Source organism: Marmota marmota, unplaced genomic scaffold (genome assembly GCF_001458135.2).
Source record: "Marmota marmota marmota unplaced genomic scaffold, marMar, whole genome shotgun sequence".
Classification (NCBI taxonomy): domain Eukaryota; kingdom Metazoa; phylum Chordata; class Mammalia; order Rodentia; family Sciuridae; genus Marmota; species Marmota marmota.
Window position 1 is genome coordinate 25,117,868 of NW_025999900.1, and position 16,047 is coordinate 25,133,914.

At 39.2% G+C, this 16,047-nt stretch overlaps 1 long non-coding RNA gene across 1 annotated transcript in view; it reads left to right on the forward strand.

Moving 5' to 3' along the window:
- Window positions 1–469: 469 nt before the first annotated feature.
- LOC125615252 overlaps window positions 470–16,047 on the forward strand; it is a 94,075-nt gene continuing 78,497 nt past the window's right edge. Inside the window, exon 1 of the long non-coding RNA XR_007345819.1 lies at window positions 470–869. This is a non-coding gene — a long non-coding RNA (uncharacterized LOC125615252). The remainder of the gene's footprint in view (window positions 870–16,047) is intronic.

Consider the following 16,047-nt stretch of genomic DNA (forward strand, 5'->3'; position numbering starts at 1 on the left):
TCACTGGCATTCTCAAGTCCTGGGACCACGTTCTGTGACATGCAACCTATTTAAGAGGGAACATGAGTAATCCAGACCAGGCCAGGAATTACACAGGCAAGACCTTGTGTAGCTTCCAGCCCTGGGCCTAATCCAGCCTGCCAGGGAATCAGGCAGCTTCCTGCCAACCTGGGGTGAAAAGATCAAAGCACTAAAGAATCTACTTTGGAAAAGGAGAGGGCAGGGAGATGATTAGAAAATATTTTAAAATGGGTTGATTCTCACAGAAACCTAGAGGAAAATATATTCATCAACTTTGTTTTTGTCATGGTTTCTAAAGCTTCAGGGTGAAGAATTAGGGGCTAATTTCTAAGGTAGGGATGCATTTTAGATTTTGGACATTTTGAAATGGGGTCCTGGATTTGGGGGTACACTGAGGGAAGAGTGGGGGAGGGAAGAACACCCAGAAGGAGACCTGGGAGATTTACCAGGGTGTTTGTGTGCGTGGTTGAAGCTGTGGTGGGGAAGCAGTCCAAATCTTCATTGTTCATCCTTTGTTTGGGATAATTTAAACAAGGCCATAAAGAGAGTTTCACGTTTGTACAAGTGCCTTTTATGAACAATAGTTTCCATCCATTTAATAATGACCTTGGCACCTTCATAAGAACAGCACATTTCTCAATCTGTCCCTGGCTTTGCTGAGGAGCGGTCACACTTCCTGTCCCTTTAATCGCTTCTCCCATCTGGGAAGCACCAGGCCCTCCGGAAGACACCTGTTTTCTCGCCTGTTATTTTTCAGAGCTCCATCTCTGCTGGTCCTGAATGGTTGTGAGTGAAGAGGAAGGGGCAGAGGGCCAAGACAGACTGTCCTAAGGGACAGAAATGCTGAGGTATCTATGAAAGACCCCCGCCACCTCCATCCCTGACTGAATTTCCTAGTGAGGCTGAACATTATTCATGTGCTTTTTGCTTAGTGAAGGTGATGAGTTCATTTTGTGAAGAAGAAATTCATGGTAAAGGAAAAAGGGAAGATTTTGAAGAATTAAAATTATTATTTTATTTCAGATATGTGCAAAATTAGAAGAAAAAGAATTAGAGGAGAAAAAAGTCTTATTTAGTTTTATATAAAAGTTCTGGGTGTCCTTGGAGACTAGCACCTGTATCTCAGAGGATTATCCTGGTTGAGCCCACAAATAGATTTCCTGGTATTTGATGAAGAATGAAGCTTAGGTGCACAAAGGAATGGCCATGCTTTAAATATGAGGCTCCTCTGAGCATGGGATCTGAGAATTGGACATTCTTGAGGCAGAGGTGGAGGCTGAGGATAGGGTGGGTTAGTGTTAATTTTTTGACCTTTGCTCAATCCTAGTGTTATAGTTCTGCCAAGGTTACTGATGGAGATGGCCTCAGGTAACCTTCAGCAAGGGATTCCTGGAAGCCTCATTCATTTTCCAGCGCTGGCAAGTCCCATCTGGACAACTTCCCACAAGAGCCTCAGCGGCCTGCCCTCTTATTTCTCCACAAAAGGAGGCTTTTGTGGGACAACAGTATCCTCCACATACTGAGAGTCCACCACAGCAATAGGCATTGCAAAAATCACTATGGTGTGGGCCTGAGGGGGCAGTGGAGAAATGGTGCTGGAAATACCAGAACAATGTAAAACCCAATCCTTGCCTCTCACCCAGTGGCATCCTGTCCACATGGGAATTAATTTACCAATAAATTAAAAAAAAAATAAAAACAAAATCCATGAAAAACGATTAAGACTTTTCATTCAAGTAAATTAAAAGTGACAAATTCTTAAAATAGAAACAACAACAGAATCAAGGAGTGATTAAAGTGTCATAGGGCTTATAAATGAAGGGATCCTAAAAAGAGTTTAAAATTCCAAATCAGGTAATATAATAAGAATATCAATGATGACCAGGTGAAGAGAGTATAAGATATTATGAGTTTTTCAAAACTCAAAGGTTATTAAAAAATTGATCTCATTTGTTAGAATATTTGTGAGACATAAGCATAATTATCCTCATGTCACAGGCAAGAAAATGGAGACTCAGAAGGGTTTAGTCATTGCATTTAGCATGTCTGATGCAGAACTAGTCTCAGGATTCAAATGTTCAAAGGAATCCTTAATCCTTCTGAGTGCAGGAGCTCATCAGCATCTTCTTCTGTATCTAGAATCCGTACTGAACTCCAGCCCTTCCTAAAAGTGTTTCTGAGGACAAATCTAGTATATTAATTATGTTACCATGGTAGCATAGTGGGGTGTTTCATAATTTTGGGAGTGTGATAAAACAGAATATTTAATATTACTCCATTTTGATAAAACCCAAGTATATACATGGAAAAATCATATATATTAAGTTGTTGTTAACTGTTTATTTCTGGTATGTGCAACTATGGGTTATCCCCTCATAAATTATAGAAATGATTATACATTGTTTTATATTCAATTAAAAAATTCTTAAATAGTAAAAGAAGAGAAAATGTTCTGAGATTTGAAAAAACCTTCTGATTTATCTTCAGCCAACTAAGTCTGTCTTATTTACATGAAATAAAACATTTTTGTTCAAGAGTAGAAAATTCAATTTACAATAATCAGTTTATATTTTTTATCACTTTCATGTATGTTATATATACTACATTGAACTAATAATTTCTTTAATCAATTCCCTCTGTTGAACCTCTACCTTTTCTAACTTACTATTAACCAGCTTAGGACAAACACAATGGGCTAAAATGAATTAATATTAAAAGTAGACCTCCATCTCTCTAATTCTGGAAAATGGAAAAAATGCTTTCTGGAAAATTTATTCATTTTCAAGTGATATTTTTAATCAAATTGTTATTTTAAACAAGGAAAAGAAACTCACATGTTTCTTATTTTTGTATTTTAGTAGGTTTTAAAATCAGAACTGAATTTGATTTCCAGTAGGAGAGAAGTACTTTTTGGGGAGTGGGGTACGGGGGATTGACTCAGGGCCACTTGGCCACTGAGCCACATCCCCAGCCCTATTTTATATTTTATTTAGAGACAGGATCTCACTGAATTGTTTAGTGCCTTGCTTTTGCTGAAGCTGGCTTTGAACTTGCGGTCCTCCTGCCTCAGCCTCTTGAGCTGCTGGGATTACAGATGTGCGCCACTGCGCCCGGCTGGAGAGAAGTATTTTTTATAAGGATATTCTTACTTTAAGGTTGATCACAGTAATAGATGATTTTACAGAATATTTAAATAGAATGGAAAAAGAAACATTTTTTTCCTGGACTGTGGAGAGATTATTGGCTGTTCACCTGCATGGACATAACTGGAAAAAGCTGTTGTTTCTTGTTACCTGTGTCTGTAGAACAGCACAACAGTTTTAAGCTCATCATGAGGATTCTGAGAACCAAGTGTCAAAGGGTAATTAAGTTTTTTAATCAAAAAATATGTACTCTGTTTCTGGCACTGTACTAGGAATTGGGGATTCAAAGAGAATAAAAAAATCACCTGAAATGCCACCTCTTTTAGAGCATCTAGAAGTCTTTTATCTTCTCATAGAACATTTCCCCCTTCTATATAATGCTTACTACATGATTTCACAATTATTAGTTCAAGGGTTTGTACCTTTCGGTAGATGGTGAGCTTCCCTAAGGATGTCCCTGAACATGTAATGTTTGTTGGGTGAATAAATGAGTGAGCTGGCTGGGCTGTACAAAGAATGGAAAGAGAGGGAAGGAAGAGGCCAAGGTAAATTGTTACATGGAGAAGGACTGATAGCTCTGAGACCTGTAGAGATGTTCATTACCTCGGCTCTGTGTTCAGCTTCTGTCCTCGATTTTGACCAATTTGTTTGTCTCCTGCACTGAAGATTCCTTGCAGAGTCTAATTCCTGTAGAGAGGTAACTGTAGAGTCATTTAAAAAAGGATTTCCTGAAAAGATGAAGTTATAATGGGTAGGTGTTTGGGAAATCTTAGTTGGTGACAAGGAAGCTGCTATATTTTTATATTCTGACAAAATAAGATAGAAATCTATTATTCCCATTTCTCTAAGATTTGACCTTCCCCCTCCCAGAAAATAAATTGGCATTTCTTGTTCCCTCCATGGAACAAGTGCAAAAATTACTTAAGAAACAAAAATGGACCATTTTTTTTTTTTGTTGATGCTGGGGATCAAACCCAGGGAAATCTTCTACCACTGAGCCACATCCCCAGCCTAAAATGGATTATTTATATCAAAGACTTTGGTTCCAGAGTTGGCAGTTACCCCTTGATGCCAGCCCTCCCCTTATTCCACCATAATAGGAACCCTGGCTTTGTTTTGGCATCTAGATTCCCATTTAGAGACTATTTCCCAACTTTCCTTCCAGCTATGGTGGACAACTAAATTCTGACTAGTGGATGTTAAGAGAAGTATTGAGTACAATGTGAAGATGTCCTTACTTCCCCTGGGATTTGGGGAAGTATGTGCTTCTGTTCTTCCTTTCCCCCTTCTGGTTGGCAGTAGTTTAGGTATGATAGCTAAATGCCAGCGGCCATTCTGGGCTATAAGGTGATTTTGGAAATGGAAACTGCCCACAGTGAATAGCAAGATAAGAGGTGCCTGGGTTCCTGAGAGGATAGCACCCCATTTCAGTTCTGGATTAACCAATCGTTACATATTTTTGAAAGTATAAGAGAAATAAACTAATTTGATTATACTTATTTTGGATTATTTTGTTATACACAGCAGAACTGAATACTGATATAGTGACTCTGAGTCAAGGAAAATATCTTGACGATTTCTTTCAACTAAGCAGCTCACAGGTCTATCTCAGAGGATAGACAGACAGACACACACACACACACACAGACACACACATACACATACACATACTAAGTCCATTTATATATCATATATATGCTAAGTCTATACACACACACACACACACACCCACCCTGAATCAGGCACTTACCTGCCGCAGTCTGGCTGGGCACACAATCACGAGCCACCACACAGCTTGTAGATTCAAACAGCAACTCTTTATTCCCGAACTCACACCAGCCGTCTACAATCACGTTCTGGGGAAATCCACCTTCTCTGCCCAAATCCACCTCCACTGGGCTTCTATCTCCAAAAGATACTGTCTGAATCCCGTGAGAACTCAAGGGGAACTCAGGCAGCAGGATACGCCCTATTCCCAGGAGGAATAATCTTAAACCTGGAACGCCCTAAACCCAATTATCTTAAACCGGGAACACCCTAATCTGCCTTGGTCCTTGAGCAAGGTCACCTACATTCAATGTCACTGCAAAATGTCAGCAACATGGGGTACGCTGGCAAGGAAATTGTCATACCTACTTGGCTAATGGCTCCCAGCACTTCCCCTGGGATTTGGGCTGATTATATAGTGTCATCCGGAAGTATGTGTCTTAGATAATGGTGAGGTCTTTGGTCAGGGAGGAATGTGATATGGGGAAGAGAGCATGGGTGCCAGGTCAGAAAGACTTGAGTGAAAATACTGAATCTGTCAACAATTTGTGTAATTTGAACTTCATGAAAATTGTGGTTACTTAGATATCAGATACTGAGAACATGTTTGTAATACACAATGGTAGACAGCTATCATTACATTATTAATAGGCTCTTTCATACATGAAGTTGATCAAACTCTTGCTGTTGTGATTGAGCAATGCATTTATTAAATGCTAGCTAAATGAAACACCACAAATAGGAATATAGGGGCTAAAAACAAAACCTAGTATAAAAATTTCTTTCAAGACCTAAGATATTTTTGCTCAACAATAAGTATAAAGTGATGGTTTCTACCTTTTATTTTAAAAAAAACCCTAAAAATAAATCTCTATTATTGAATAAGACTTTAAATAACTGTGTTGAGTGAGGATTCTTAATCTCAGAAAACAGAACCACAAAGGCTAATTTTAATAGAAAGGAATTTGTGACAGGGTATTAGTAGCTTCTGGAATTTCCAGGAAGACCAGAGAAGCAAGGCTGGAAGGTATCCAGCCAGGGGCACTGTAGCCCTGAGCAGGTCCAACCACTCTATCAGTTAATGGGTCTTGTGAAACTCCTTATAGCTCCTGTCCTGTGCTTGGCACCTGTGAGCTGGAGAATGAGACTAGAACCTCAGCCACATCTGCGAGAGAAGAACAAAGTCTTGGCAGCCATAATGTCTCCTTGCCTCACCTCCCAAATCTCCATGGCTCACTTAGGCCCTTAAAGTCTTATGTTATGATTGGTAGAACTTAGGCTGCTTGTAGTATGTTAGGGGTAGGGAAGTGTAGCTTTGAAGCTTTTAAGACTATAGAATGTATACTCTGAGCATCCTAGCTTGAGTTCCCCCACAGTGTAGAGCCTAAGAAAAAGGCTTGAATGTGTGAGGTTTATTTTGGGAAGCAATCTCCGGGAATAGGAGTTGGAGATTAGGAAGAACTTTAAACCATAGATGATGGCATTAAAGTTGACAAGCTTAAGTTTTATTTTTTTAACCATGTATGGAAATATGATCTCAAGAGCTACATGAAGTTCAGTTTGGAAATAAATTCAACTGAGTCATGAGGATTAATTGTAGAAACTGTACCTGTAGGAGATGAGGAGAGTGGGCCGGGGGCGATTGCAATAGAAGACAGGGTTCCAGATAAGACAGGGGCTGTCATAAGTGAAAGAGTGGGACACATAGACTCTAACTGATGGTCCCTGATGGAGTAGTGAGGATAGTTTGAGATGGAGTTGTATATCTAGTTGCTGATTGGGAGATCAGCAATGCCTTCAACTGAGATCAAGAATACTGGAGAAGGACATCAATGTTTATAGCAGCTCAGTTCACAATAGTCAAGCTATGGACCAACCAAGGTGCCCTTTAACACATGATTGGATAAAGAAAATATGGTATATATACACAATGAAATATTACTCAGTTATGAAAAAGAATGAATTTTGCTGGTAAATGGGTGGATCTGGAGACCATCATGCTAATAAGCCAACCCTCCAAAACCAAAGGCCAAATGTTCAGTCTGATAACACACTATAAGTGGGGGAGGGAAGAAGTTCATTGGATTAGACAAAGGAGAATGAAGAGAAGGGAAGGGGACATGGGAATAGGAAAGACAGTAGAATGAATCTGAAATAACTTTCCCATGTTCACATATGAATACATGATCAATGAAATTCCACATCATGTACAACCACAAGAATGGGATTCTAATTAGAATAAGTTATACTCTAAGTATGTACAGTATGTCAAAATACACTGTACTGTCATGTGTATCTAAAAAGAGCAAAAAAATCTGCACATTGTTATTAAACAATAAGAATACTGGAGAAGGGGCAGATATGGGGTGAAAGGTGATGAATTCATCTGGTGTGTGCTAAACTGGAGGTGTAGAGTAGATCATTGGGAATGGGGGTCTTGATTCAGGGGAGAGGGCAGGGCTGAAGAGTTTTAAACATTTAAAGGGAGGGTGAAAGAAAAGGAAACAGCAGAGAAGACGGAGCATCCCCACACCTCCTTGCCAGACCAGACAGGCTTGCCATTTGCAAGTTCCTTGTACCAGATCTGTAGGCACAGTCCTGCTTCCTCTCCTCCCAGGTGCTGGAACTGCCAATTCCCAGCCCCTGGAAGTTATGTGCTCCAGAGAGAGGTGGTGTCCCTAGCTGCTTTGAATTCCTCTCGGTCCCTGAAGATAAGCAACCCTGTCTTTGTATTTATTGTTTGTTTATTTTTAAAGTACATTTTACTCCTAATCACTGTTGCTTAATATAATGGCAATAACAAAGTTAATAAACCCGTAAGATTTAGAGAATCTTAAAAAATTCATATAGTTTTTATTTCCACTTTGTGTTCCTGACTCCTTTGCTCAGGTAGTAACTGGAATTCCCCTTGAATCCCTGCCTTTTTTTTCACTCCTGAGGTAGAAGATCTGAATCCTCCTCTCTCGGCCTGAGTCTCCCTTCCAGAGGGACTGTATAATGACCCACTTTCTGGCACAGGCCTTAAGAATGCAGTCTGGACTAAAAGATATACCTCTCTATTCCCACAAGGGCAATTTGGAGGAACCTCCACACCCAGTGGCTGGCTCATTCTCTTGGTTTCTGTTCTGGGTAGGAGTAGGACTGATTCTCTCAGTGGATCAAGGGAATTTCAAGAAGGAGTTGGTTGTCAACAACAACTAATGCTTTGTTGACTCAGGTGAAGATTGAGAAGAGGCTGATTAGCAGCCATGAAGTGACTGGAATCCCTGAGGAAGTGACTTCACAGGAGTGCTGGGGTTTGGTACGCTCGTCCTGCTTTTGGTTAGGCAAGGTAATGATCCTTTGATAGGGAAAACATCTCAATTTCTATGAAAAATATAAGCACTGTGTGTGTATGTGTATGTGTGTGTGTGTGTGTGTGTGTGTGTGTGTGTGACAGAGAGAGAGAGAGAGAGAGAGAGAGAGAGAGAGAGAGGGAGGAAGGATTAGAATGGCTTCAAACCTGATTACCATTTTGTAGTCACAAGGAGTGAAAGAGAATCCATGGGAACTCAGAGGAAATATTTCAGAAAAATGTGTGCCTTGACATGGTAATATTGCATATACTGGCATATAAAGAAACAAACGTTTTTTTCCTTAGGCACGTGGCTGTTATACAAGACAAGTCTCTTTACTATCATAAATTTAACTTTAAAAAGCACATCACCATGGTATAAGTTTCTTGCTGAAAGCATCACAATATTCACCAACTTTGTCTCTAACCCATCTCCCATCTCCCTCCTGACAAGTGAGCACTGGCATTTTACCTACCTCACTGGATGAACATGGTATGCATTTTTTTTTAATAAAAAGAAAAATTCTGATTTTTTTCAAATGTTATTAAAATGTTCAAAATAAAAAGACCAAGGCCCCCTTTTTTGAAAAAAAAAAGTTTGAAAAAGGTGATTTTTTTAAAATTGATTTTTTAAAAATAAATGACAGCAGAATGCATTACAATTCTTATTGCACATATAGAGCAAAATTTTTATATTTCTGATTGTATATAAAGTATGTTCACACCAATTCATGTCTTCATACATGTACTTTGGATAATGATGTCCATCACATTGCACCATCATTGCTAACTCCCTGCCCCCTCCCTTCCCTTCCTACTCCTCTGCCTTGTCTAGAGTTTGTCTATTCCTCACATACTCCCACTCCCTACCCCACTATGAGTCAGTCATCTTATATCAGAGAAAACATTTGGCATTTGTTTTTTGGGATTGGCTAACTTCACTTAGCATCGTCTTATCCAATGCCATCCATTTACCTGCAAATGCCATGATTTTATTCTCTTTTATTGCTGAGTAATATTCCATTGTGTATATATGCCACATTTTTCTTTATCCATTCATCTACTGAAGGGCATCTAGGTTGGCTCCACAGTTTAGCCATTGTGACTTGTGCTTCTATAAACATTGATGTGGCTGTGTCCCTGTAGTATGCTGATTTTAAGTCCTTTGGGTATAGGCTGAGGAGAGGGATAGCTGGGCCAAATGGTGGTTCCATTCCCAGTTTTCTAAGAAATCTCCATACTGCTTTCCATATTGGCTCCACCAATTTGCAGTCCTACTAGCAGAAAAGGGTGAAAATTTACTGGGCTAGTTAAGAAGAAATTTCAAGCATCTCAATGCAGAATAATCTTAATATCAAAGGCAGGAAGATGTAGTGGGCAATGAAGAATTGGAGAGACTGAATTATCATTGCTGGGACGCTACTCCGTGTTAAACATTGTGTGTTGTGTCTGTTCTACTGTCTTTGGTTACCTTTCCTGCCATTGGTTCTCCATATTGGCTTTTCCCTGTGGAGAATAACAAGCCATAGAGGAAGCAAACATCCAGGATCAGAAGCTTAGAAGAAGGTCCAATAAAACCTGAAGGAATTGAACATGCGTCTTTGCAGGAGAAAATGGAGTAGGGAATATTTAAGGTAAAGGGAGAAACATTAAGAGGCAATTTCTCCTTTCTCTCTGTCATTTGTAAAACAACTATTTATGTGATTTCACAATGCTCTGAAGCCCTAACCCTCAGAGTAACTTGAACCTGACAGAAGAGGGAGAACATGTGTGGTCTGAGTATTTGGCCCCCCAATATAAGCTCATAAATAGTTCTTGAAAGAAAAAGATTGTTGTCTCTGTCTTAGTGCCATCTTCTTGGAAACTTTTGCACCTTGATAGTCAAGTGGAGGAAGAAGCAAGTGTGCAGGCTGAAGCGCACAAGAAGAAAGATGAGGCAGAGGCCCACGTAAACTAATTTGTGCGTGACGGAGGCCAAAGGAGTAGAAATAAGGAATGCCAGAGGCTGGGGACATTGGTACAGGTTGTTGCACTGCCTGTTACTGTCCAGATTTTATCTTGGTGGATTTAGAACTTATATCACCATCTCATTGTCAAGACCAACTTTGAGAGAAGACCCACTTTGCTCATAACAACTCCTGTTGGTACTTTTGCCTAGGATCTTTGGCATTCTGGACTACTTCATTTCTCTACTGTACCCAGTGTAATATGTTACAATAAATCATCTCTTCTGCCTTTTAAAAAGAAAAAGATTGTAAGATTAATAATTGGCCTCTATTTCTCTTTCTCTTCCCTTCCTCTCTTGTATCCACCCCTCTCTCCTTCCCTCCCTCCCTACTTTTTTACCAGCTATTTAGTGCACACTTCCTAGATTTTAGGCCTTCTCCTAGACACAGAGAACATGAAGTTCTTGTGTTTGAGGCCCACAGTTCTTCCACAGCCTGATAGAACCAGCACAGAGATAAATATAGATTGCTCTAGTGACCAGAGGTGGGTCATCTAATTCAGAAATAAACTGGTGTAGGGCAAGACTCTGAGTTATGATGATTGTGGGGACAACAATCTGTTCATGAAGAACAGATTGAAGTGGATGAGGGGATAAGAAATAAGGAAGAGGCTGGAAAGGTACGTAGGTTCCTGGCTGGTACATCTAGGTAAGTGGTAAATATAATAGAAGAATTGTTTGGGGAGAAAAGATAATTTAATATTAGGTATATTGAGTTTAAGGTATAATAAGACATTTAAACAGTTACAAATTTGGCTATTGTGTATTCTAGTTTAAAGAACAGGGAGATGTTTGGTCTAAATGCAGTTTACTGCATATATAATATTTATTAACTCTGATGGACCAGTAATAAATAATAATGTGATGGCAGAATAAGCCTCTCTGCCCCTTCACATTCTTTGTCCCTGCAAATTCTTACTCCAGATGTACAGAATCTTATAATATGGAAAACACTTCAAGTTATGCTGTGAGATGCAGTCATTCTTAGCTAGAGATAGGTTTGTGGGTCCCACATGGAAGACTCTGGAAACCCAGACCTGCTCTTGTGAAGGGCTGTGGGTGCTCACCAAGAAGAGAGATAGATATGATCCAGACCACATGGGGACATGCTGGTATGGTGGAACTGGAACCCTGACAGAGGACAGAAGGGTAGAAAAGGGAAGATGATTGGAGAGCTAGCAAAGAGCATCCTATGTTCCCATCCAAGGATGACTGTGTATGAACTGAAGGGGACATAAAAGGGAAAGAGATGCTTTGCACCATCTTCTGGTTGAAGTTATATTATTACTGACAATGAGCTATACTTTTTGAGCCTTCCGGATATTTTGGTGCTCAGTGCATGATAATAATAGATAACATTTAGTGAGCTAGTTATTAGTGCATTCCAAAGCACTATGCTAATTGTTCATATTCATTATTACACTTGATTCTCACATTAACTTCACGACACGGGTATTGTTACTTCCATTTTGCAGACAAGGAAGCTGAGACTCTTGATAGTTGCTTGTTGGAGGAAAAACAGGTAATGAGTGATGAAACAAGGAATTCAAAGTCAGTGTCCACATCTTCAACTATTATATTCTTTTAAAGTTCATTAGGATAAAGATGGGCTATGGTGGGTCAGGGACTGTATAGAGGAAGAAGAGCAGAAGTCTGAAGAAGAGGGGTTGGGAAACAGTGATCTTCAAAAGGGTGAGTAGGTAGTGAAGAGCCATCAGAGGAGACTCAGGAGTAACTGTAGAAGGAAGAGAAAAGTCAGAAAGGAGAGTTGTCATGGCAGCTAAGGAAATGGAGTTTTGATAAGAAGTTGGCAACCAATGCTACAAAGAGGCCAAGTAAGGTAAGTATGAAAAGATCTCCATTGAACTTGACAAGTGTCACAGCGATTGGCCTTGACAATCTTAGCTAAAACCAGATTGGAACCAGTTAAGGAGAAAATGGGAATAGAGGACATAGAAGAAGGAATTGCTGATGACTCCAAATAGAAATTTGGCTATAAAGAGCAGGAAGGAGTAGAGTTGGAGGGGAAGGTCAAGTTGAAAGTCCCTAATGTCTTTTAGGATGAAGAGACTTGTGACTAACTTTATGTGCTGATTGAGTAGAGAAGGGCTAGATGGTATAGGGATAGAGAGAGGAGAGAGGAGAGAGGAGAGAGAGAGAGAGAGAGAGAGAGAGAGAGAGAGAGAGAGAGAGACAGGGACAGAGAGAGAGACAGACAGGGTTGGGGAGGCAGGTACTTTTGAGCACAAAACACAAGCTGCAGAGCACAGGAGGAACAGTCCTAGGTAAAAGCAACATCTTTTCATTGCTGAGACAGAAGGATGTGGGCAAGGTTTAGATGATCTAGGAGGTCTATGAAGCTTCAGGCCTGATGTTTTCTAATTGCTCTGAAAGAAAAGGAAATAAAGTTATCTGTTGAGAGGGAGAGTAGAAGAGGTAGGATTGGGGTGAAAACAAAGTAAGTTGCTACCTAAGGTTGGTGGTCATGGATTTTCTTAGCAGCTCAAGTGTGGGACTCATTCTCTATCATGAGACACTTAAGTGGTTCTAAATTTCCACTGTCATAAACGGAACAGAGAAGAAATGATTATCTGAAAATGAACTGGAGGGTGAGGATGTAGCTCAGCAGTAGAACCCTTGCCTAGCATGCCTGAGGCCCTGGGTTCAATTCTCAGCATTGCAAAACAAAAACAAACAAACAAAAAAGCTTGAATTTTTTAAAATAGGAAAAAAACTTCAATAATTCTCAAGATGGATAGCTTCAAAATTACCCAAGAAGGACAGCTTCAAAATTAGTAATATTTGAAAAAATACATATTGGTAACCAGTATCAATATTTTTCAATCAAATTTTTATATCAACTCAATTCTTTCATTTTGACAAAGTCAAGTACAATTACTGTATCTCCTAACCAAATTAACTTTTGGTTAGGTTGCTTGCGGTTGGGTTTTATAGGACAGATATAAAATTTGAACAAATAAACAAAAGAGCTTGTTGGCCCATCATATTTAAGCAACTTCACTTATCCAAAGCACTTTTTGGTGTAAGACAGGAGGTTTTTGATAATTGGAAAAAGAAGAACTTTCAGTAGCTATTCAGGTGGCTATTTCTATTTGGAAACAGAAGTGCCAATTACCTGTCCAGAGATCTCAGAGGTAGCAGTATCACATTTTCTGACTGTTCAGTGGGTCTGAGTTCTAGGAATCTCCCAGAGCTCCCAGAATCAGTGTGAGAATCACTATTGTAAAGAAATTATCTACATTATAAAATTTGAACAGTAAATATTCCTACCAGTTAGTAAGAGTGGACAAAATATATAAATATGAAATTTTAATAAACTTTAGGGACTAGTTCTAAAATAGCAATTACTTAAATAGGATTCTATATTTTTTTCTCTCTGAAATTCAGTTTATAAAAATGGGGACTAAGTTTGTGCAGGAAAAAGCATATAGCAGTAATAAGTATATAAAATTTTCTGTTTGCTGGATTTTGTTATATGAGCCCTATTAACTTAGAACTTATTTCTCTTTACTACTCCCTAAACTGATAGAAAAATCATAGGAAATATAAATCAAATACAAGTTCTGTACATAACCCAGGCATAAGTGGGTAAAAAAGTGAAGCCCTTATTGCATATTGAAGTACACACTAGTAAATGATTTGGGAAGCTGAGGCAGGAGAATCACAAGTTTGAGGCCAGCCTCAACAACTGGGGCTGGGGATGTAGCTCAGTGGTAAATTGCCTCTGAATTCAATCCCCAGTGCTTTCTTGCTCTCTCTCTCCCTCTTGCTCCTATTTTTTCTTTCTCTCTCTTCTCTTCTTTTATTTCCTTCCTTCCTTCCTTCCTTCCTTCCTTCCTTCCTTCCTTCCTTCCTTCCTTCCTTCCTTCCTTCCTTCCTTCCTTCTTTTTCCTCTGCCTTTTCTCTGATGAGTTGTTAATCTAGTCTCTAAATTTGGAGTCATTTTCCTTTAATGGAAAGATCCAGAAGCCATTTTGTTTCCCCATTTTTATGTTGCATGTGCATGGAAGCCTTCAGCAGGATCTTCCAAATATGCAGCACACTGGGGCGGGCTCAGTGGGAAGCAAGGTTGGGGGCATAGGGACTATGGAATGATGGGAACCCTGAAAAGGCTGTGCCACTGATCTTTCTACATGCTCTGGAGTCTTTCTGAATCCTTCATAGATCCTCCTTTGGCACTTGAAGTGGAAGTAGGATATCTACACTTTTCACCATTACTTAAGATTTATTTAAAGGCTTTATTTTGGAAATTGCTTCCCTTTGCCTATATATTCTTTTATTTAGAGGATCTGTACTAAACATCTAAAATGTTAGATTTTTAAATCAAAGAATGTGTGGCAATTGTAAATTTTTGTCCATATTTAGTACCATCAGAATTCAGATAAGTTTTCTTTTCTTTTTTTAGTTATCGATGGACCTTTATTTTATTTATTTATATGTGGTGCTGAGAATTGGACCAAGTGCCTCACATATGCTAGGCAAGTGCTCTACCACTGAGCTACAAACCCAGCCACAGATAAATTTTCTTAATAGCATTTTTTATTTAAACTTATTATTCTGATCCAATTAGCTCCAATTTTGCTCCTTGGCAATTTCTACCTTAAATCCTATCTAGAAACCTCTACTTGAAGGACATACTTTTCTTTATAAAATTTTCAAAATGTTTCATTTATCATAGTTTATTACCACAGACCCTCCTTTTAATATTTGCTATTCTCTTAACATCTGGTCTAACAAAGTAACAATTGTGTGGTTAATAAGCATGGTGTGAAATTATTGGATTCCACTGATATCAGGACTTCTTAGTGATGATGCTAACTCCTCCTTAGCAAGAGGGACTCAGTTCAACACTGTAAATCATGACTGCAGAGAGGCATTTGAATTATGTTTCCCCTGGGCAAGGGTGAAAAGTCAGAGTAAGATTGATATTGGATTCTCTACCTTTATTTTTTTCCCTCATTGAGTGTGAATCAGCCATCAATCTTCAGTTAAGAATTTTTCTTGTAAAAAAATTTGTAAGGGCTGGGTGTGGTGGCACATGCTTGTAATCCCAGTGACTCAGGAAGCTGAGACAGGAGGATCACAAGTTCAAAGCCAGCCTCAGCAACTTAGTGAGGTCTTGCAACTTAGTGAGACTGTGTTCAAAATAAAAAGTGAAAAGGGGTGGGGATGTGGCTTAGTGGTTAAGCGCTATTGGTTTTAATCCCTGGTACAAAGAGACAAACAAACAAACAAACAAAACCCCCCAAAACTGCAAGGTAATTTCTTCACTTGAGAGTCTTCAAAGTTGTCCCTCTCTCGTTATCTAAACAATATTTGATGAATAGTATAGGATAAGTCTGATATTCAAAAACTACCCCAAAATATTGTGTCCCACGAGGTAAACTTGCCTTTGAGATAAGTTTATCTCCAATATCAATCTCACTCTGACTTTTCACCCTTGCCCAGGGGAAAAAAAATTAAGGTTGTTGCCCATAGGAGCTAACAGTTTATTGGAGAAACAAATAAGTATTAAGTCCTGCAGTAGTGCTGTCTTAGGGGTCCCAAAAAGCTTCACAATGGCAGTGGTGTTCAGTAGATTAGGCATGGAAGGAGGACTAGGACTTTGTTGGGCAGTATGGAAAATAATGTTTGAAAATTGATAAAAATCTGGTTATTTAATGATAGGAAGTCTTATAATATTCCAAGTTAATTGCTTAAAATGGGCAGAGACAGATTGTAGAGTAAATGGACACATGTTAGGTTCTCTTTCTGAC